Raw genomic sequence first — 23,599 nt, 5'->3', positions numbered from 1 at the left:
GGCTGCTGTCTTTCAGTTACTGTGTTGTGTGTGGACTTGTTTTATAGACCTTGCTTTTCAAGTATCCCCACAGGAAAAAAAAATTGCGTTTTGTTAGATCCGGCGAACACGGGGGGCATAAATGTTTGCTAACAGTTTGTTCCTCAGCGAAGACACCATGTACTCTTTCCAGGGATACCTTAGACGTGTGGCATGTTGGCCTATCTTTCTGGAAGAAGCAGAACTGACTTTCAAATTCAGTGAGTTGAGCACAAAACGTATCAAAAGTTTCCGTATATGCAAACGTGTTGAGGCTGGGGTCAAAAAAATGTCGCCCAAATGATGCGCGTTCCTGTTACACCGCAACAAACGCCGATTTTTTCGTCATGGATGGTCGCTGACACTCAGTGTTAGGGTTCTTCGCTGCCCAGTACCTCGTTTTCTGTGAATTCACATGACCAGAAAGAGGTAACCATGCTTCATCATTCACGATGTTATCGAAAGAGTCTGATACTGTCGATGCTATTCAAAAGCCGTGCGCAGTAATCTACACGTTTCTGTCATCGTCCAATAACTGTTGTACAATCATCACACGATATGGCTTCAAATTAAGACTTTTCAATGTCCGCTGGCCACTCCTACCTGCATGCCCCTGTTGGGCCACTTTACGTGTAGAGTTCTTTGGGCTCTGAATAATTTTTCGGTGAATGACTGCAATAACTTGTGGTGTGCGAGCTGAAGGAATTCTTTGTCGTTTTACATTTTGCTCAGTTCGGTAGGTGAGCCATTTTTTATGCAGGCTATGTTGCTCTCTTTACTGATAGTCCTCTATCCGGATACCTGACCCCGAAAATTTCCCGAGTTTCCTTAATCGAATCTGTTTTCTCATATGCTTCCACAATTTCAATTCTTTCTTCTATGGAGAAAGTAATTTTGCAGACCACAAAGAGGAACGTCTAAATTCACTGATGACATAAACTGAAACGCTGTCAGAAGAATGCTAACAATCGATTATTGCATAAAACTCCATTGTTGTAGCCGTTTACTCTGTTGAATTCGCATTCACAGGGGAGGTGGGCTACTTGTAACTGCGCCATACTCAGGTCAGCGGTGGCTCGTAGTTGGACGTTCGCGATAATCTCGCAGACGACCCACGTTTACCTAAACGTTTCTATTTGCAGTATCGTATACCTTCAACAGTGTCTGTTTCCACAGTTAATTATGATACACGCTGTATTGCGTACTTGTTGATTACACGGTATTGTCCGTTATTTATTACAGTTTTCAAAATTCGTTGTCTGCTTTTTTTTTTTTTTTTTGCATCTTTATTTCTGTGAGTCTGTCCGAAGAATTATATCTGCTTCTAAAAATTCTCTGAAGATTGAGTCCTACTCGATTTAAGTTAAAACTGACAGGGACTATCTCCTAATAGCCTAGCGATACCGAAATTTGCGAGTTCAACTATTTAAAAGGTCATTTTGTTTGTTTTTACACTGTATCATCTTATCTACCCCCTCCCCCATTACATGTATTATTCTTGCAGTACTTTTCCTCACACTGTTAGCTACATAGGACGTATCTCCTAAGAGTCGCCGTCAGGTGCATCTACTCTGGTGTTTCGGCAGATATTAGCAATTTCGTTTTTGTAATGTGTAACTCGGGTCAGCCCAAACAGTTACTGCTCATCACGTCTTCCACACGACGCCCATTGTCGACGGAGAAGCATCGGTTATTTCCCGTTACAAACAAAATTAGTTTTAAAGAGGAATATTACGTCCCCATTCGGTAGAGCGACCCCTGATTAATCTAGCCCGATATTTGTTTTATGGATATGTATTAACAGAGACACTAAAAATTTAAAGGTGTATTTACAGCCGTGAGCCTTGCGCCGTGCGACTGTACCTGCCCCACACGGAAGTAGAGTTGTGAGTGCAGGTGCATGCCTCTTCCTCAACAATGTGCGTGCGAGTGGTTCCATTCCCACCCGTGTACGAGCAGGGTTCGTCGACTTCCACATGTGGCAAGCTACAGCTGCACGGTGATAGCCTCAAGGCGCACAGGTGTACCCTATTTGAAAAGAATCTTGTTTGTAATGGGAAACAAGCCAAAGTTTTCTGTCGACACAAACATGAAAAACTGATGAGCAGTATTTGTTTGGGCCGAATCGAGCTGAACATTGCAAAAACGAAATTGCAAATATCTGCTGAAACACCAGACAAAATGTGCCTGACGACTCTTAACAGAGATACACGGTATGTGTGCTACTTTTAGGGGAAATTTTTCCAGGTCTTCCAGAATTATACAGAGGGCTCCAAAAAAATGTATCCATTGCTTAAAAGTCCATAACTGGCAAACTAATTGACGGAGCTGTCTCATCTTCGGTAGTGTAATAGTTTGTCGTACCGGCAATCACCACACAAGCGTTGTATTGCGTTGTTTTGTTTTGTCAGATGACAGTCGCCAGATAGTGTTTTGTTTTGTAGTTGCACCTAGTTACTCGAGTAAACATGACTGGCACAAGGCTTACATTCGATGAAAAGAAGACAGTTTTGAAACGGCATTTTAAGTACGAAAACATTAATGAGTTTAAACGGCAATGGCGAAATGAGTATCAAACAGAGCCACCGACAAATTTGAAGCCGAAAACTGTGCTAAAGATGTACACAAACAACGATCTGGACGACCTGTAACAGCAACAAGTCCAGCTAACTCCCGTCGCGTGTTACAACAATTCACTCGCTCACCACAGAAGTCTGTGAGACAGTGTGTCCCTGAAACTGGAGTGGGTCACTCAAGCGTTCGGCGAATTTTGAAGACAGCAAAGTGGAAGTGCTACATCCCACGATTGCTAGACGCAGTGAACGAGAATGGAGTACTGCGAGTGGTTTACTAACATGGTGAGCAACGATGAAGAGTTTGCAGAGATGATTGTGTGGTCTGATAAGGCACAGTTCAAACTCAATGGTACAGTAAATCGCCACAATTGCATCTACTGGGCCTCCGAAAATCCGAACGTCCATGTAGACAAAGCCGTGAATTTGCCAGGAGTAAAAGTGTGGTGTGTTGTCTTACCGGGGCTTGATTGGGCCATTCTTCTTTGACGGCACAGTTACCGGTGAGGTGTAGCTTCAGAAGCTTCAGACGTCCATTTTACCTGCCATCTGAGACTTGTATGGAGACGGAAGAGTTTACTGTCAACAAAATGGTGCCCCAAATTCGTGTTAGGGCGTATCTCGACTAAAATCTACCAGGACGTCGTAGAGGTGCTGTGGTGTCTCCACCACGTTCCCCAGACCTACCTCCTCTGGACTTTTACCTGTGGGGCGCAATAAAGTACGTCGTTTATCGACAAAAGCCACGCACATTGGATAAACTTCGAGAATCCATCGTACATTCATGTACAAATATCCAGCTGAACACGTTGCAGCCAGTAGTTCGTGCTGAACTTCCGCGGCATCGTTTGTGGTTGGATGTTAATGGTGACCATTTCGAACACCTACAGTGATATCTTTAAGTTGGACTTTAAGCTACACTTTCACCAAAAATGAGACAACTCCGTCAATTAGTTTGCAAGTTATGGACTTTTAAACAGTGGGTACATTTTTTTGGATCCCTCTGTATTTAGTTTGACGTGACTGCTACACCCAACGTCTCCTATAAACTGTTTCGTGTACTCTGGTCTTAAGCCGTCCTCACACGGCGCGTGAAAGCGCGAGTGGGCTAGGAGCTGGCCGAGTTTTGTGACAGCACAACGTGGAATTTTATGTTCCACAGGTTTTCGAAGCATGAAAGCCTGCATAATAAAAGTCAATTTTTTTTGCTTCATAGAGACGAACTGGTCAATGACATGCAAGATCACGTTCTAATTGACAAGCAGAACTGTCCAGAACCGCGATCCAAAAAAAATGTTTCAAATGGCTCTGCGCACTATGGGACCTAACATCTGAGGTCATCAGTCCCCTAGACTTAGAACTTCTTAGACCTAAGTAACGTAAGGACATCACACACATCCATGCCTGAGGCAGGATTCGAACCTGCGACCGTAGCAGCAGCGCGGTTCCGGACTGAAGCGCCTAGAACCGCTCCGTCACAGCGGCCGGCAACCGCGATCCTATGAATGTAATTATGCTGTTTCGAAGCAGGACTCTGAGGATCTCTCGAAAACGCCGTTTTTTGTGCAATTCGTTGTAATAAAATGACGGGAAATACCATAGAGGTGATTAAAGGATTTTCGTATTTGGTTGCTTTCGAGTAATAACTTGCCTATTACGAAAGTATGCCTTTTCAAGCCAACGGCACATGCAAGATTTATCGAAAACGCATCGCTTGTTGTACGATTTGTTACAATTAACGATCAGCTAATGATATATCGGTAGTTAAAGCCTTCAGCGCATCGTAACAACAAAGACATGGACGTAAATAGCATCAATTCACTGCTCAGATCAGAAATTTTTCCCCGTCGTTAAACACAATGCCTCTGCCTGGCTTGTTGGAAACATGACACTTTTTCTCGCCAAATCCAAAACTCAAGTGCGCTGATAGATAGGAATTTGTCGACTATTTGTCACTGCAACATTGGAATCTTAAAATCTCATCTGTGAGGTAGATGTGGGCCATCAGTGCACAGTTAACTGCGTGTGACTCTCGAGAAAGGTAAAGAGTGGAATATGACAATGAAGAGTATGCATTCAATTCAGTAATAGACTCACTTGATGGGGCAAGATAGTTTGGAAATTGATGTAAAATTGCGAAGAGAACAGAGTTCAAATGCAGACTGTTTTGAGACTGTATATGAGAATTCATCTACATCTACATAGATACTCCGCAAGCCACAATACGGTGCGTGGCGGAGGGTACGTCGTACCACAACTAGCAAATTCTCTCCCTGTTCCACTCCCAAACAGAACGAGGGAAAAATGACTGCCTATATGCCTCTGTACGAGCCCTAATCTCTCTTATCATATCTTTGTGGTCTTTCCGCGAAATGTAAGTTGGCGGCAGTAAAATTGTACTACAGTCAGCCTCAAATGCCGGTTCTCTAAATTTCCTCAGTAGCGATTCACGAAAAGAACGCCTCCTTTCCTCTAGAGACTCCCACCCGAGTTCCTGAAGCATTTCCGTAACACTCGCGTGATGATCAAACCTACAAGTAACAAATCTAGCAGCCCGCCTCTGAATCGCTTCTATGTCCTCCCTCAATTCGACCTGATAGGGATCCCAAAAGCTCGAGCAGTACTCAAGAATAGGTCGTATTAGTGTTTTATGCGGTCTCCTTTACAGATGAACCACATCTTCCCAAATTCTACCAATGAACCGAACACGACTATCCGCCGTCCCCACAACTGACATTACATGCTTGTCCCATTTCATATCGCTCTGCAATGTTATGCCCAAATTTTAATCGACGTGCCTGTGTCAAGCGCTACACTACTAATGGAGTATTCAAACGCTACGGGATTCTTTTTCCTATTCATCTGCATTAATTTACATTTATCTATATTTAGAGTTAGCTGCCATTCTTCACACCAATCACAAATCCTGTCCAAGTCATCTTGTATCCTCCTACAGTCACTCAACGACGACACCTTCCCGTACACCACAGCATCGTCAGCAAACAGCCGCGCGTTGCTATCCACCCTATCGAAAAGATTATTTATGTAAATAGAAAACAACAGCGGACCTACCACACTTCCCTGGGGCACTCCAGATGATACACCTCCGATGAACACTCACTATCGAGGACAACGTACTGGGTTCTATTACTTAAGAAGTCTTCGAGCCACTCGCATACTTGGGAACCAATCCCATATGCTCGTACCTTAGTTAGGAGTCTGCAGTGGGGCACCGAGTCAAACGCTTTCAGGAAGTCAAGGAATATGGCATCCGTCTAATACCCTTCATGCATGGTTCGCAAGATATCATGTGAAAAAAGGGCGAGTTGCGTTTCGCAGGAGCGATGCTTTCTAAAGCCGTGCTGATGCATGGACAGCAACTTCTCTGTCTCAAGGAAATTCATTGTATTTGAACTGAGAATATGGTCGAGAATCCTGCAACAAACCGATGTTAAGGATATTAGTCTGTAATTTTGAGGATTCGTCCTTCTATCCTTCTTATATACAGGCGTCACCTGCGCTTTTTTCCAGTCGCTCGGGGCTTTGGGCAAGAGATTCGCGATAAATGCAAGCTAAGTAAGGAGCCAATGCAGTAGAGTACTCTCTGTAAAACCGAATTGGAATCCCATCAGGCCGGCCGCGGTGGTCTAGCGGTTCTGGCGCTGCAGTCCGGAACCACGGGACTGATACGGTCGCAGGTTCGAATCCTGCCTCGGGCATGGGTGTGTGTGATGTCCTTAGGTTAGTTAGGTTTAAGTAGTTCTAAGTTCTAGGGGACTTATGGCCTAAAATGTTGAGTCCCATAGTGCTCAGAGCCATTTGAACCAATCCCATCAGGACCTGGCGATTTATTTATTTTCAATCCATTCAGCTGCTTCACAACCCCAGGTACGTCTATCACTATGTCCTCCATACGGGAATCTGTACGAGTCTCAAACGGCGGTATGTTTGTACGATCCTCTTGCGTGAAAGATTTCTCAAATGCTGAATTAAAAATTTCAGCTTTCGTTTTGCTGTCTTCCGTTGCCAGGCCAAACTGATCAGTGAGTGACTGGATGGAAGCCTTCGACCCGCTTACCGATTTTACGTAAGACCAGAATTTCCTTGGGTTTTCAGCAAGATCTTTTGCTAAGGTATGACGGTGGTAGTGGTTGAATGCTTCGCGCATCGCTCTTTTTAAAGCAGCACGAATCTCTACTAACTTTTACCTGTCCTCATTCTCCCAATCTTTCTTGTACCGCGAGTGCAACTGCCTTTGCTTCCTGAGCATTCTCCTAATTGCGCTGTTAAACCACGGTGGGTCTTTTCCATCCGTAACCAACTTTTTCGGCACATACTTGTCCAATGCGTGATTTACAATGTGTTTAAAATTTGTCCATAATTCTTCCACGTCCATCGTACCGGAAGTAAATGAAGTCGATTCATTTACTAGGTGGGATGCTAACAACAACAGAGACCAAACTTTTAAATGTACACTGACTTTTTTAATTCTGTAAATGTTAGTAAAAAAATGATGCTTTCCATCTCTCTCACCAGCGATACATCAACATTGATGTTGTATTGTTTATGAACGGCACCCACCCCATTTATGTCTTGTCCGTTGGCTAGCAGACTCTGAGATGGTTTCCAGAAACTACTCTCAGTTTCAATTGGAGAACATCTGCTGTAGTCGCTAGCGAAAATAGCCATGTTATAATGTAGATGTAGTTATCCGTGCTTCATATTTGGATCCAAATGCAGCAGTAGAAAAAAGAAAAAAGCCGTTTACTGCCCCACAAAGAAAGGAAAAGGCTGAAATTTCAATCCCGGAAATATCCAGAAGTTGTCACCTTGTCGATCTATACTGGGAGCAACATATCTGAACATGTAGGAAGAGAATTGTGAATTGTGTACACCACTTTGCATGACTAGTTAATGTGTCAAACAGGAGAGATTAGGGCGCTCTATTTTCTTGTTATGCATTCTCTTCCTTTCATCCGACCAAGTTGTTCCTGTCTTGAACTTGTTATTCTCTTGTCTCACTTCCCACTCGACTACTTTGTGCCTCAATGTTTGTCTGTCGTGAATATGTAGGTCTGATATATCAGCATCCCTCAGGTCTTTTCTGTCGTCGACGATCCAGTTCATGTTCTTAATGCTTTCTGTGTAGTTCTGGATCTGCTTAGTTTGTTGAGAGTCCAGCACCCTCCTGATACACCCTCAAAACTTCAATCGACGTTTCTTTACATCATGTACTACGTTGCATACCCGTTCGGTCTCTTATCTACTCTGCAATCTGTAGCCTTTTTTTTGTCTTATTGGGTCCTAACACTTTTTAGACAGTTCTTGCCTCTAGTTCCTTAATATTTTCTAACGCTCCTTTCCGACCGTTGACCAACGTTCCTGGTGCGTACAAGATTTCTGGCTTAATGACAGCATTATAAGGTCCCATTTTCACATTACATAATATGTATGATTTATTGCAGATGATTGCTTTATTATGGGAACGTCCGCCATTTTGAGGAGGTTCCTCTATTTCGGAGTGCCACCATGAGAGGAACATTGGAACTAGAGGACAGGCATATGACTGACCTTGGAAATCCGCGTTTTCAATGGAACACCATCATATTGCGTTGTTACAAGCAGAAAAGCATTGTTTACATTCCTGGAGGTTTTGTTCGTTGTTAAAAAGCTGGAAATACACACATCAAAAATGTTTTGCATGACTCCCGATTCACACAAGTCCTGAAGATAGTCGATAACTGTGGATATTGTACCACAGACACTGATCTTTTGACTGTTCAGAGATGTCACTCAATCCGCTCAAAGATGTAAACAACCATGCCTGAGCTGCGCCTATTAGACGGAGGGGGTCCGACAGCCGATCAGTTCCAGTCATTCCACCAGGAACGAGGTACACGGCTCGTGTTGTCTGTAGTTCAAACATGCGTAGACCGTCAATACCGCTGTTCGATCGCGTCCGCATTGTTACTTTGTGCCAGGAAGGGCTCTCAACAAGGGAAGTGTCCAGGCACCTCAGAGTGAGCCAAAGCGATGTTGCTCCGACATGGAGGAGATACAGAGAGACAGGAACTGTCGATTACATGCCTCTCTCAGGCGGCCCAAGGGCTACTACTGCAGTGGATGACCGCTACCTACGGATTATGGCTCGGAGGAACGCTGACAGCAACGCCGCCATGTTGAATACTGCTTTTCGTGTAACGACAGGATGTCGTGTTACGTAATAGGCTACATGAATGGCGACTTCACTCCCGACGTCCATGGCGAGGTCCATCTTTGCAACCACGACATCATGCAGCGCGGTACAGATGGGTTCAACAACATGTCGAATGGACAGCTCAGGATTGGTAACACGTTATTTTCACCGATGAGTGTCGCATATGCCTTCAACGAGACAATCGTCGGAGACGTGTTTTGAGCCAACCCAGTCAGGCTGAACGCCTTAGACACATTGTCCAGCGAGGGCAGCACGATGGAGGTTCCCTGATGTTTTGGAGTGGCGTTATGTGGGATCGACGTACGCCGCTGGTGGTCATGGAAGGCGCCGTTATGGCTGTACGATGCGTGAATGCGATGCTCAGACCGATAGTGCAACCATATCGGCATCATATTGGCGAGACATTCGTGTTCATGGACGACAATTCGCGCCCCCATCATGCACATCTCGTGAATGACTTCCTCGAATGACGTCGCTCGAATAGAGTGGCCAGCATTTTCTCCAGATATGAACCCTATCGAACATGCCTGGGATAGATTGAAAAGGGCTGTTTATGGACGACGTGTTCCACCAATCACTCTGAGCTATCTACGCCGAATCGCAGTTGAGGAGAGGGACAATCTGGACCAACAGTGCGTTGATGAACTTGTGGATAGTATGCCACGACGAATACAGGCAAGCATCAATGCAAGAGAACATGCTACTGGGTGTTAGAGGTACTTGTATGTACAGCAATCCGGACCCCACCTCTGAAGGTCTGGCTGTATGGTGGTACAACATGCAATGTATGGTTTTCATGATCAATAAAGAGGGCGGAAATGATGTTTATGTCATCTCTATTCCGATTTTCTGTACTGGTTCTGGAACTCTTCAAATTAGGTGATGCAAAACCTTTTTGATACGTGTACATTGTGAGAGGTGAGTACATGATTAAATAATTATACATCCATTAAGTCTACACCACTTTAGGGTTGCAATGACGTAAGTAGTTTCGTACTTCACGGACTCTGAAGTGCTCAAATCGAACACGTTTCATAAACACATGCAGGTGCCTCAATTTGGGGAAGTCTGGGATTCGTTATATGGGGCTCCCCAAATTGGGATCCCAAATTATTCGTTATAACTGTAAGTTCGTTGTATGTATTTTTGTAAGGAGTGGTGTGTTAATACCATCGGTTAAGTGCCATCCCTTTTGCATCACATACTTATAGGCAAATCTGCTCATTGCCGCCGAAGTAAGTTAGGTATCATATTCACCTTCCCGTCACGGTGTATAAAACTCATTTGTAAGTTGCAAAATTGACCTTCATTTATTCTGCCACCTTACATGTTTAATAAAATTGCTTTCTATAAAATTAATTTAGATAAATGCTGCCGGCCACTGTGGCCGAGTGATTCTAGGCGCTTCAGTCCGGAACCGCGCTGCTGCTCCGTTCGCAGTTTCGAATCCTGACTTGGGCATAGATGTGTTTGATCTCCTTATGTTTGATAGGTTTAAGTAGTTCTAAGTCTAGGGGACTGATAACCTTAGATGTTAAGTACCACAGTGCTTAGAACCATTTGAACCATTTTTGATAAATGCTGCTTATATATGAGTAAACATGTTTTCATTTTGCACGGTGAATGGCATACCACAGAAAGTATTTTAATAGAAACAGAGGTAAAGTTCCTAACAACGCTCCAAGTTTCTTTTGTAGATGTCACCTAGAAAACGTTCGGAAGCCAACAAACGAAGGCTGTCATTTTAGCTATGTGCAGTGAAGAAATGGGGAGCTACAAAATATCTCGCATCTTCGCTGTCATCAAACAATATTGGAACGCTATGTTAAAGACAAACAGTTTCCAGATGGAGATCGGATTACGAAATGGTAGAGAAGGAAATAGGCCGTGCCCTTCTCCAAGGAACCATTCCGTCATTCGTCTGGCGCGATTTAGGGAAGTCACGGAAAACCCATATCAGGATGGCCGGCCTCGGATTTAAACCGCCGTCCTCCCGGATGCGTGTCCAGCGCGCTAACCACTGCGGCACGTCGCTCGGTGGGCCGGTCTAGCGCCGCTGTGTGAACAACCTCATCGTCGGAAAATATCTCTTTCCCGCCAGATGTTTTTCCACCTTTACCGAAAAGACTGCCTGGACATTGTCGTCTCTGGTCTGTGAGGCCTACGTTAAATTACTGACATTGTTTTACTACTACTGATTGGGACATTGCGGTCGGTCCATTTCACCGCGAAGGAAAATTGACGCATTCAGATTTCGCAGCGCGATTTCTCAAAAGTGAGGCACATACATATGAAATGCTAAATATTTCAAGAAAACGTCTTTTCCAAGTTGTAGATAGTCCAGAAATTGCTGTACACAGTTTTATTATTATTATTGTTATTATTAGTAGATGGTTAGGCAGCAAGCATTAACAGCCTTAAGTCGTCCAATTTCTGTAAGGAGTGCAGCAATAAAGTGACTTACGAACAGTAAGTACAGTGCAGGCATTTGAACTTGTTTGATTTTAAATGAGGTTGCAGAGCGCAGGCAGCAAGCGCCGCAGTGGAGAGAAGTCACGCAGGGGAAGGGTGTTTTGTAACAAGTGTGTCTTTATTTTGAAAATAAAAGTATTCCAAGAAAAGTCTTTCATGTAGTGTTTATAGTTAGGTGCTAGAGTTGGTAGTGTTGTCGGGGACGGGGAGGGGCAGACGACAAAGGGGCAAGGGGGGGGGGGGGGCAATATGGCAGAGAGGGGGGAGAGGGGGGGGGGATACAAGGTAGTGTGTGATTGCACTCAGAGGTGATGTTCTAACAAGGGAACCTCCCCATCGCACCCCCCTCAGATTTAGTTATAAGTTGGCACAGTGGATAGGCCTTGGAAAACGGAACACGGATCAATCGAGAAAACAGGAAGAAGTTGTGTGGAACTACGAAAAAAATAAGCAAGATATACAAACTGAGTAGTCCATGTGCAAGACAGGCAACATCAAGGACAGTGTCAGTTCAGAAGCGCTGTGGTCCCGTGGATAGCGTGACCAACTGCGGTACGAGAGGTGTTTGGTTCACGTCTTCCCTTGAGTGAAAAATTTTTCTTTGTTTATTTTCGCAAAAGTTATGATCTTTCCGTTCGTTCATTGACGTCTCTGTTCACTGTAATAAGTTTAGCGTCTGTGTTTTGCGACCGCACCGCAAAACCGTGCGATTAGTACACGAAAGGACGTGCCTCTCCAATGGGAACCGAAAACATTTGATCGCAAGGTCATAGGTTAACCGATTCCTCCACAGGAAAACACGTCTGATATATTCTATACGACACTGGTGGCGGCATGTGCGTCACATGACAGGACATGTTGTCGACCCACCTAACTTGTACACTTGGCGAATGGGTAAAAAGATTCTTTTACCTTGCCCGATTTAGGTTTTCTTGTGGATGTGATAATCGCTCCCAAAAAAGTGATGAAAACATAAGAGTTTGTCACATAAACTGCAACAAATGAATGCAACAGTTTCACAGTCGCACAGATTTCCCTGTGTTCTGTCAAAACACGTTTTTAACGGTTTCAAATCTTTCCGTGCGTAGACCGTCAAATCCTGCATATGTTCTAGCAAATCTGAACATGCCCTGGAATTTTGGAGAGCGAAGTTGATTATGTGTGAGTGCCTGAACTTTGATGATTGTCTGAAAATAAAAAAATTAAACTTTTCACTCGAGAAAAGACTTGAATCAAGGTCCTCTCGTACCGCAGTTGCTCACGCTAACTACGGGACCACAGCGCTCCTGAGCTGACAACATCCTCTTATGTTGCCTATCTTGCGCATGGACTACTCAGTTTGTATATTTTGCTTATTTTTTTCATAGTTCCACAGAACTTCTTCCTGTTTTCTCGATTGATGTGTGTCCAGTTTTTTAAGGCCTATCCACTGTGCCAACTTATAACTAAATCTGAGGGGAGTGATATGGGGAAGTTCTCAGCGACTGGGGAAGGTTGTAGCTTTCTGCTGGGTTCCGGGGCATGTCGGCATTGCTGGGAATGAAAGGGCAGATCTCGCAGCCAAGGAGGCGTGTCTCGCCCCACAAGTATCTCAGTGTGCTATCCCCTTGCACGCACTCACCTCGCTGTTGAGCTCACGGGTCATGCGTCGGTGGGAGGATGAGTGGCTGGAAGTGACTGACAATAAGCTCCGTATAGTCAAGCCCACAACGCGTGTGTGGTGTACATCCTTTCAGCCCCATCGACGGGACGAGGTTCTACTCACGCGGCTTCGAATAGGCCACAGCCCTATGACGCACGGCTTCCTGCTCCGGCGAGAGGACCCTCCAATGTGTGGTGCTTGCGGCGTCCAGGTCACTGTGCGCCACGTTTTATTGGATTGCGTTTTATTTTCTGACCAGCGGGTCGCGGCTGACTTGCCAGCGGACCTGCCATCTCTTTTAGGCAACACTCGGACGAATGTGGCTAAAGTTTTAAAGTTCTGTGCCCTGTCAAATGTTTTTACAAAGATTTTAGGGAGAGGATTTTAATTTGCTCACTGTGTGACAAGCTCACCCAAATTTTATGTAAGTGGCCAGCCAATAACAATTTCCTGTGACATTCTTGTTGCTATGTTTCCCCTTTCCTTAGGTTTTACTTTCTTATGTACCATTTTCCTTCTTTTCCTGCTTTCTTTGAGTGTGTGCTTTAGTTTTCTTAGGTCTGTCCACATTCGTTCCTTTTAATGTGTGTCAGGGCGCTGATGACCTCGATGTTGAGCGCCCATAAGCCCCAACACACCACCACCACCATCTCTTGTAAGTAAGGTTGAGTTGGTTCAAATGGCTCTGAGCACTGTGCGACTTAACTGCTGAGGTCATCAGTCCCCTAGAACTTAGAACTACTTAAACCTAACTAACCTAAGGACATCACACACGTCCATGCCCGAGGCAGGATTCGAACCCGCGACCGTAGCGGTCGCTCGGTTCGAGACTGTAGCGCCTAGAACCGCACGGGTAAGGTTGGGAACCACTGCTAGAGAGAGAGTAGGACGATTACTGAGACGGACGTGACAGAATAAGGTCAGCGTGTAGTGGGAGCGCAGCGTGCTTGGCTGAGAGGTCGGCCACCTCACGGCTGAGGCGACAGCAACGTGAGGCAATAGCGCGCTTCGCGTTTGCACAAACGCCGCGCCGAGAGCTGGGGCGCAGGTGTGCGGCGGGCTGACGGCGCCAAGTGCCGTGGCAGACGCAAATAGCCGGGGGCGCTGAGGCGGCTGGCGGCTGCGGCGGCGGCGGTGCAGGTGCGGCGCCGGGCGGCGCGGCGCGACGCCGGCCGCATTCCGGCAGCACGTGCGCCCGCCCTGCACACAGAAATAGAGGCGCAAGGTCCCGGCCCGGACGCGCTCTGCCTGCAGCGTGGAACCCGCCGCCGCTGCGGAACCAGCCTCACACGTACGGCTGCCGTCCGTGCCGATATATCTGGACTGTCACCGTTACGGACCTCCTCGTCCCGCAATACTTTTTTTTTCTTGAGTTTCGATTTCCCCCGAAGGCGGCGGGCTGGCATCAGCTTAGTGTGGTGCCACCGCCAGACACCACACTTGCTAGGTGGTAGCCTTTAAATCGGCCGCGGTCGGTTAGTATACGTCGGACCCGTGGGTCGCCACTATCCGCAGACCGAGCGCCGCCACACGGCAGGTCTAGTCTAGAGAGACTCCCTAGCACTCGCCCCAGTTGTACAGCCGACTTCGCTAGTGATGGTTCACTGTCTACCTACTCCCTCATTTGCAGAGACGACAGTTTAGCGTATCCTTCACCTACGTCGTTTGCTACGACCTAGCGAGGCGCCATATTCAGTTACTATAATCTGAACAGATAATATTGTGAATCATGTACCATCAAGAGCGACGTTCATCATTAATGGATTAAAGTTAAGTATCAAAATAATTTCGTCCGCTTTCTAAATTCTAATTCCTTGTCGTGTTCCAGACCTCACGTCAGTATAGTTCTTCCCTCCTCACGCCAGCCTGCGTGAGCTCTTCTGCCAACACCACACTTAATACGGCGCTCTACAGCCTACAGAATTTGTTTTAAACGGCGCAGATAATAAATAATTCCGGCCGGAGTGGCAGAGCGGTTCTAGGCGCTACAGTCTGGAACCACGTGACCGCTACGGTCGCAGGTTCGAATCCTGCCTCGGGCATGGATGTGTGTGATGTCCTTAGGTTAGTTAGGTTTAAGAAGTTCTAAGTTCTAGGGGACTGATGACCTCAGCAGTTAAGTCCCATAGTGCTCACAGCCATTTGAACCATTTTTGATAATAAATAATAAAAGCAGGCGATAAAATTGGTGACTTAAATGGTAAAATGATGCAAAATTGTGGAACGTAAAACATAAAACAAAGGGTTGATGATGCTAAAAAATACACAGGTAGCACACGGGTAAAATAATAGACAGACAATTAAAGAACATGGCGACGGTCTGGTTTCTGTTCACACCTAGTGACAGCATGATTTCTGTTCACAACACTTTGGAAAGACACACAACACTCAACACTCACTTAAGGCTCAAAATCATGAAAAGTTCAATTTTTACTTTTTTGCGTTTTCTGAATCTGCAGACTATTACCTTTTAATAGATATATAATTTATTCAATTCCGAAGACTACAACTATTTTTAAATTTTTTTTGAAATGTGTTCTACATGGGCGTGACCCACTGTGGCGCTGTTAAACTGCTGTCAAATGGTGTTATTATTAACGTCTGTGTTCATCAGGTACATTTTAGTGATGTGAGATAAAGTATGTGTTGTGGCTAACCTGTGATGGTTCAATATATATCGCTGGTGTGATTGTCGATTGTTTCATGTTTATTTACTCTGTCGTTATCTCGAAAATATTCGTAATAAATTCTGTTTCTTGAGTCTCTGTTTTGTTGAGGTATAATAAAGAGTAAAAGTAAACTTATTAGAAATCCTCTGAAGGCTTTTAAGGAAAGGAGAAATGTTGGAAAGCCAAAGGTATGTGTTATTACTGTAAACAATAAAGACGATAACCAAGTGAGTGAACCTAACCTCTCAAGTACACCTGCCCATAGCAGTCAAAGTGGGAAAGAAAATACTTCACAGAAGAATCTTGGTTCAATGAGTGAAAACTATGAATGTTTTATGGGCGAATCGGATGTGAATGAAATATTTGATATGTCGGTTCTCAAAGGAATTTTTTCAAACTGTGTAAGATGTATTCATTGTAGTGAAGTTGGTCTGGAACTCTCCATAATAAATCACGTAGGACTTGCTAGTGAAATACAAGTGAAATGTGATAAGTGTTCATACATGACCACCTTTTGGAACAGTGTTGCAGTAACTGCAACTGAAGAAAATGATAGCAAAATCTGCGAACACAACATTAGATTTGTTTATTCCTTGCGTTCAGTTGGTAAGGGTGCTACTGCAGGTGCAATTTTCTGTGGCATCATGAATCTTCCAAATCCCCCAACCAAGTTTACGACCTATAATAAATTAATAGGGTCTAAAGCAGAAGATGGCGGTATAGAATCTATGAAAAACGCTGTGGAAGAGGCAGTAATGGAAAATAATGGTATCAGAGATTTGACTGCAGCGTTCGATGGTACCTGGCATAAACGGGGACACACATCTCTTCATGGTGTAGTATCTGCCACCAGTATGTATACAGGGAAAGTTTTAGCTGTAACAGTAATATCAAAGTATTGTAGATGTCCACAAAAATATAAAGGTACATATGAAAATAATTGCAAAGCTAACTATAGTGGCAGTAGTGGAGGAATGGAAGTGGCTGGTGTTGCCAGTATATTCCAGCGTTCTGAGGCGTGTGATAAAGTGCGATATGTTGATTACCTTGGTGACGGTGATTCTAAATGTTTCAAACATGTTCAAGGACTGAAGCCCTATGGTGATGATGTTGTAGTGCAAAAATTTGAGTGTATTGGACACGTACAGAAGCGAATGGGAACAAGACTTCGGCGACTGAAAGCTTCGTACAAAAAACAAAAACTCAGTGATGGTAAAGGGTTGAATGGGAAGGGAAGGTTAACTGACAGTGTAATTGACAAATGACAAAATACAGAACTATTATGGAATGGCTATTAGGCAAAATACACAAAGTGTCGACGAAATGAATAAGGCTGTTTGGGCTCTTTTTTTTCATACTTCTTCAACCGATGAAAATCCCCAACATAGCTTGTGTCCCAAAGAAGAAGACAGTTGGTGTAAATATAACAAAGGATTGCTAACTGGTGAAGTGTACACTCATAAGCATAGTCTGCCTCATGCAATAATGGAGGTGATAAAACCTATTTTCAGAGACGTAGCAGCACCTGAACTGTTGAAAAAGTGTATTCACGGAAAAACTCAAAACCCCCAATGAAAGTGTAAATAGTGTTATATGGTCGAGAATCCCCAAGACTGTATTTGTTGGAATAGAAACACTTCACTTTGGTGTGTATGATGCTGTTGCGACTTTCAATGATGGCAACATTGTAAGGTGCAAGGTATTTAGAAATATGGGAATGAAGATAGGTTCTAACATGGTACGAGCGATGCTTGCTTTAGACAAGGAACGCCTTCAGGCTGCAGACAGGGCGGTAAAGAGTCTAGAAATACAAGCAAGAGTAAACAGGAGGAGGAACAAGAGGAAGCTGGAGGAGGAGTTTGCAGAGGATGAAGATAATCCATCCTATGGACCTGGAAGGCACTAAAAAGTTAATCCAATCTTTGTCGCTCGATTCCCAAAACTTTTATTTTCTCATACTAATTACATGTTTTCTAAGGATCTTCCAAACATATTTGTTTCAAACTTTCAGTAAATGTTACATAGTACCTTCTACATAATTTAACACAGCCTTTTTCCAAAAAACTGTATATTTTTGAATATATAAATAAAAAATTGCAAAAAAATGTTGTGAATTTTCATTACAATTGAAAAAAAATCATCTTTAATAACTGAACTAAAATTTTGTAAAATCCCTGTGTTAAGTTGTAGCCCATATTCCAATAAATAATCAGTAAAAAGTTCAACTTCCTACCTAAAATACTTTGTGAGGAAAGATGTAATGTATAAGCGTTATTTTAACATTGCAAGTATAGGGCGTTCCGGAGCCTCTTAAACACTGCACTAAAAATTTGGCACAAATATGACATACCACAGCTGAGGGCTGACGGGGGGAACCTGGACAGACGATGGGAAAGAAAAGGGGGGAAGGAGAGGAAAAACAAAGTGGGAGGAGGGAAGGAGCCGATGGAGGACGAGGAATCATAAGACAGGGGAGGAGGCGGAGGGGCTGGGCAGGCGCGAGTGGGAGTGGGGAAACTCAGAGGAGGGGAAATGCAAAACGCCTTGGGGGGGGGGAGGGGTAGAAGGGAGGCAGAGAGAGGTTAGGTGGGGAAAAAACAGGTTGGAAGGGGGGAGAAAGAGGGAGCCTGGGGAAAGGACAGAGGAAAGGAGGGGGAGATGAGGATCAGAGTTGATAGGAGTGATAAATGGAGGAGGGAGAGAAGGCATCATCCGGGAGGGGTAGTTGACGGAAGCCACCTTGGGAAAGGAGATGAAGGGTTTAGAGATGGTGGCTATGGGGAGGAAGGGGGGACGTGACAACAGTGAAGGCACGGCAGAGGGCAGGGGTTGGAGAGGAGAGGAGCTATCAGGGGGTGAGGGGGATCAAGGCGGTGGGAGGTATAGAGTAAGCGGATATGTCCGAGGAATAGGAGCAGATGGGGGGAAGGAATCAGGTCGTAGAGGATCCGTGTGGGGGATCCCGGGATACCGACAAGATCCAATTTTGTACCGTTTTTGCAAAATATTGTTACAAGCTTGGCTGATGTACTGAAGTAACGCCATCTGCTAGCGCAACACGTAAATCCAGACTCACTTAGTTTTATTTTATTTATGTCAACAAATTTATGTTGACAAGGCCTTCTCACAAATGGCGTTGCATGTTGCGCATCCCGTATGGACAATGCAAGCATGTTCTACACTCATGCTCATAAATTAAGGATAATTGCAGAATGTGTTGCCACACAACGTGGTACTACACAAAACTGGCGCTAATAGCATAGGCACGTAGGGAACACACACGACACAGATCTGTAAGTCCACGGTATTGGTGATAAGTTGAGAAAACCGTCCCGAAACACATGTGCTACGAAACGCCACTGTTTCCTACGCATATACCCGGACATCAATATGGGATATGATCACCATGCACACGTACACAGGCCGCAAAACGGGTTGGCATGCTCTGGATCAGGTGGCCGAGCAGCTGCTGGGGTATAGCCTCCCATTCTTGCACCAGTGCCCGTCGGAGCTCCTGAAGGGTTGAGGTCTGAAGACGTGCAGCGATACGTCGACAGAGAGCATACTAGACGTGCTCGATGGGGTTTAGGTCTGGAGAACAGGCAGGCCACTCCATTTGCCTGATATCTTCTGTTTCAAGGTACTCCCCCACGATGGCAGCTCGGGTGGGGCTGTGCATTATCATACATCAGAAGGAAGGTGGGACCCATTGCACCCCTGAAAAGGCGGACATACTGGTGCAAAATGACGTCCCGATACACCTGACCTGTTCCTCTGTCAAAGACATGCATGGGTGTACGTCCACCAATCATAATCCCACCCCACAACATCAAACCACGACCTCCATACAGGACATTAAGGGGTTGGTATCTAGTTCCTGGTTCACGCTAGATGAAAACCCAGCGAGAATCACAGTCCAGACTATACCTGGAGTCGTCTGTGAACATAACCTGGGACTACTGTTCCAATGACCATGTACTGTGGGCCGAGCGATTCTAGGCGCTTCAGTTTGGAACCGCGCGACCGCAACGGTCGCAGGTTCGAATCCTGCCTCGAGCATGGATGTGTGTGATGTCCTTAGGTTAGTTAGGTTTAAGTAGTTCTAAGTTCTAGGGGACTGACGGCCTCAGATGTTAAGTCCCATAGTGCTCAGAGCCATTTGAACCATGTACTGTGTTCTTGACACCAGGCTTTACGGGCTCTCGTGTGAGCAGGGGTCAGTGCAATGCACCATGCAGGTCTCCGGGCGAATAATCCATGTCTGTTCAGTTGTTTGTGTGGCTGGAGACAACTGATCCGGTGACTGTGGTAAGGCCCCGAGCAAGGCTACCTGCAGTACTCCGTCGCCATCTGCCGTCACTGATGGTGAGATGTCGGTCGGTCTTCTTGTGGTGTTGTACACTGTGGACGTCCCGTACTGTAGCGCCTGGCCACGTTTCTTGTCAGCTGGAATCGTTGCCATAATCTTGAGATCACACTTCGTGGCACATGGAGAGCCCGTGTTCAAAACGGTTCAAATGGCTCTGAGCACTATGGGACTTAACTTCTGAGGTCATCAGTCCCCTAGAACTTAGAACTACTTAAACCTAACTAACCTAAAGACATTACACACATCCATGCCCGAGGCAGGATTCGAACCTGCGACGGTAGCGGTCACGCGGTTCCAGACTGTAGCGCCTAGAACCGCTCGGCCACTCCGGCCGGCGAGGGCCCGTGTCACGACCTGCAGTATTTGGCCAACCGCCAGTCACCCTAGTATTCTACCCCTCATAACGTCATCAATATGTGTTCTTTGAGCCATTTTCATCACACAGTCACCATTAGCACGTCTGAAAACGTCTGCACACTTACTCGCTGCACCGTATCTGACATGCACCAACACACCTCTGTATATGTGGACTGCTGCCAGCGTCACCTTGCGACGACCGCAGGTCAAATGCACCGCATGGCCATATCCAAGGGTGATTTAACTCGCAAACCGCCCACCAGAGCGTTGTTTCACCATGTATCAGCATTATCTTTAATTTATCGGCATGAGTGTAGGTCTAGCGCCAGCATTCGAGAAAATGCCTAACTTCCCCAGTAGCACGGGGCTGTAACTATTTAAGCTGCGGCACTCGGAAGACTCGGGCAGTTCCCATGTGAATAGCAATCTGGTAAGACGATTCTTTCTACGCTGAAGAGCCGAACACGTGCCTAGTATCGTGTAGCCCGCAGAAGAGCCGCAATACGACGTGGAATGGACTCGACTGACGTCTGAAGTGGCGCTGGAGGGAATTGACACCGTGAATCCTGCAGGGCTGTCCATAAACCAGTAATACTAGCGTGTTGCTAGGTATCCCAAATATATTCAATAATGAAACTTCCTGGCAGATTAAAACTGTGTGCCGGACCGAGACTCGAACTCGGGACCTTTGCCTTTCGCGGGCAAGTGCTCTATCAACTGAGCTACCCAAGCACGACTCACGCCCCGTCCTCACAGCTTTACCTCTGCCAGTACCTCGTCTTCTACGTTCCAAACTTTACAGAAGCTCTTCTTCGAACCTTGCTGAACTAGCACTTCTGAAAGAAAGGATATTGCGGAGACATGGCTTAGCCACAGCCTAGGGGATGTTTCCAGAATGAGATTTTCACTCTGCAGCGGAGTGTGCGCTGATATGAAACTTCCTGGCAGATTAAAACTGTGTGCCGGACCGAGACTCGAACTCATTCCAGCGAATCACTTCATCATTGAAAGGTGAACGCTACGTCACAAGCCAGAATGAATAACCCGTCGTCCCACAAGGATGCGAACTCATGACCTTATGCTTTCCAGGTATGTACATTGCTACTTGACCGAACTAGACTGAGCTCAAGCTCGCCGCCCTCTGTGCTGCTTACTTTACTGCTTCTCCCGCCAGATACCGCCTCCTCTGTAGTGTAGTTCACTACCTCAAACTTCCCATCTCTGCCACGTGCCGTCACTCCAAACGGCAATCAAATATGGAATACGTATCCAAACGTATATTACATGCTCATCACTACTATAATAAATAGACTATAAGGAGTGTATCGTAAGTACCAGCGTAAACGCGTAATTAAATGAAATGTCGTGTGGGTAGGGCTTCCCGTCGGGTAGAACGATCGCCCTGTGCAGGTCTTTCTGGTTGACGCCACTTCGGCGACTTGAGTGTCTATGAGGACGGTATAATGACGAACACAACACCCAGTACCCAAGCGGAGAAAATGTCCGACCCATAGTGGAATCGAACCTGAGCCCCTCACATGGCATACTCCACTTAACACTTCACCCACTTTCCTAGAGGAGAAAATCTCCGACCTGGCCAGGAATCGAACTAGGGCCCCTCACATGGCATTCTACCACGTTGACCACTCAACGCAACACACAGTCACCGAACAAATAAATCTCCGACCCAGCCGGGAATCGAACCTTGGTCACTCACTAGGCACTCTTCCATGCTGATCACTCAACACAACAGCTGGTCCCCGAGCAGAGGAAAGTCTCGGACCCAGACGGGACTCGAACCTGGGATCCTCGCATGGCATTCTGCCATGCTGACCACTCAACACAACACGCACCTGTGACTGGGACCTTGACTCTTCATATGTCTTCTGCCCTGCTATCCATTCAAAACAACACCCGGAGTGGAGAAAATCTCTGACCCAGGCGGGAATCGAACCTGGGCCCCTCATATGGCGATTTCTGGACTATTGCAGGTACTATCTAAAACTTGGATAAGACATTTTCTTGAGATAGTTAACATTTGTTATGTGTATGTCTTCAGGGATGTACAGGACAAAGCACAACGTATGTGTGTAGTGGATGGCTTAAGTGACGAAGCTGTAGCCTCCACCGCTTTAATGCTACTAATTGAGAAAAGTTGAAAGGCTGTGTAGGTTTTTATGTTGGTAACGCACGCAGCGCTCTGTATGAAAATCACTGACTGTGCTGTGAGCAGTCTGTGGCTGGTTGGACGCATTGTTGGAATATTCGCTTGTGTAGTGTTGGGCAGTTGGATGTGAAGAGCACGTAGCGTTTGGCAGTTGGAGGTGAGCCGCCAGCAGTGGTGGATGTGGGGAGAGAGATGCCAGAGTTTTGAGAGGTTACTATAAGCGGACGATCTGGACGTGTATCCGCCAGAAAAAGGAAATTTGTAAAGATGGTTGTCATTAATTGATGATATATATGATGACTTTGGAATATTTTTAAGGTAAATACATTGTTTGTTCTGTATCAAAATCTTTCATTTGCTAACTATGCCTATCAGTAGTTCGTGCCTTCAGTAGTTAAAATCTTTTATTTAGCTGGCAGTATTGGCGCTCGCTGTATTGCAGTAGTTCGAGTAACGAAGATTTTTGAGAGGTAAGTGATTCATGAAAGGTATAGGTTATTGTTAGTCAGGGCCATTCTTTTGTAGGGATTATTGAAAGTCAGATTGCGGTGCGCAAAAAATATTGTGTGCCAGTTTAGTGATGATCAGAATAAGTAAAGAGAAAACTGGGAACGAAGTTTTTCGCGACGGCACTTATATATAACACATTCTCGGTATTCTTGCCGCGTCAGTTCTGGATAAAATCTCGAGCTTTCGACGATTACCTCCATCGTCATCGTGAGCTCCTGACGATGACGATGGAGGTAATCGTCGAAACCTCGAGATTTTATCCAGAACTGACGCGGCAAGAATATCGAGAATGTTTTATACATAAAAGAGAAAACTGTTTGAGTACGTTGAGTTTTGCTCAGCTGTTCGAAAGTCAAATAACGCAGAAGTTTACCAGCACAGATATTCTCAATTTTTCTAAGGGGGCGTTTCAAAGTAATGATTGATGACTTACATAATCAACATTAGAGTCTTTCAAAATTGTGATAAAGGCAATGATCTTTAGAAAATACACTCCTGGAAATGGAAAAAATAACACATTGACACCGGTGTGTCAGACCCACCATACTTGCTCCGGACACTGCGAGAGGGCTGTACAAGTAATGATCACACGCACGGCACAACGG

Source organism: Schistocerca serialis, chromosome 4, assembly GCF_023864345.2.
Source record: "Schistocerca serialis cubense isolate TAMUIC-IGC-003099 chromosome 4, iqSchSeri2.2, whole genome shotgun sequence".
NCBI classification, from domain to species: Eukaryota; Metazoa; Arthropoda; class Insecta; order Orthoptera; family Acrididae; genus Schistocerca; species Schistocerca serialis.
The sequence above is the reverse complement of the archived record's forward strand: the minus strand, read 5'-3'. Positions refer to the sequence as shown.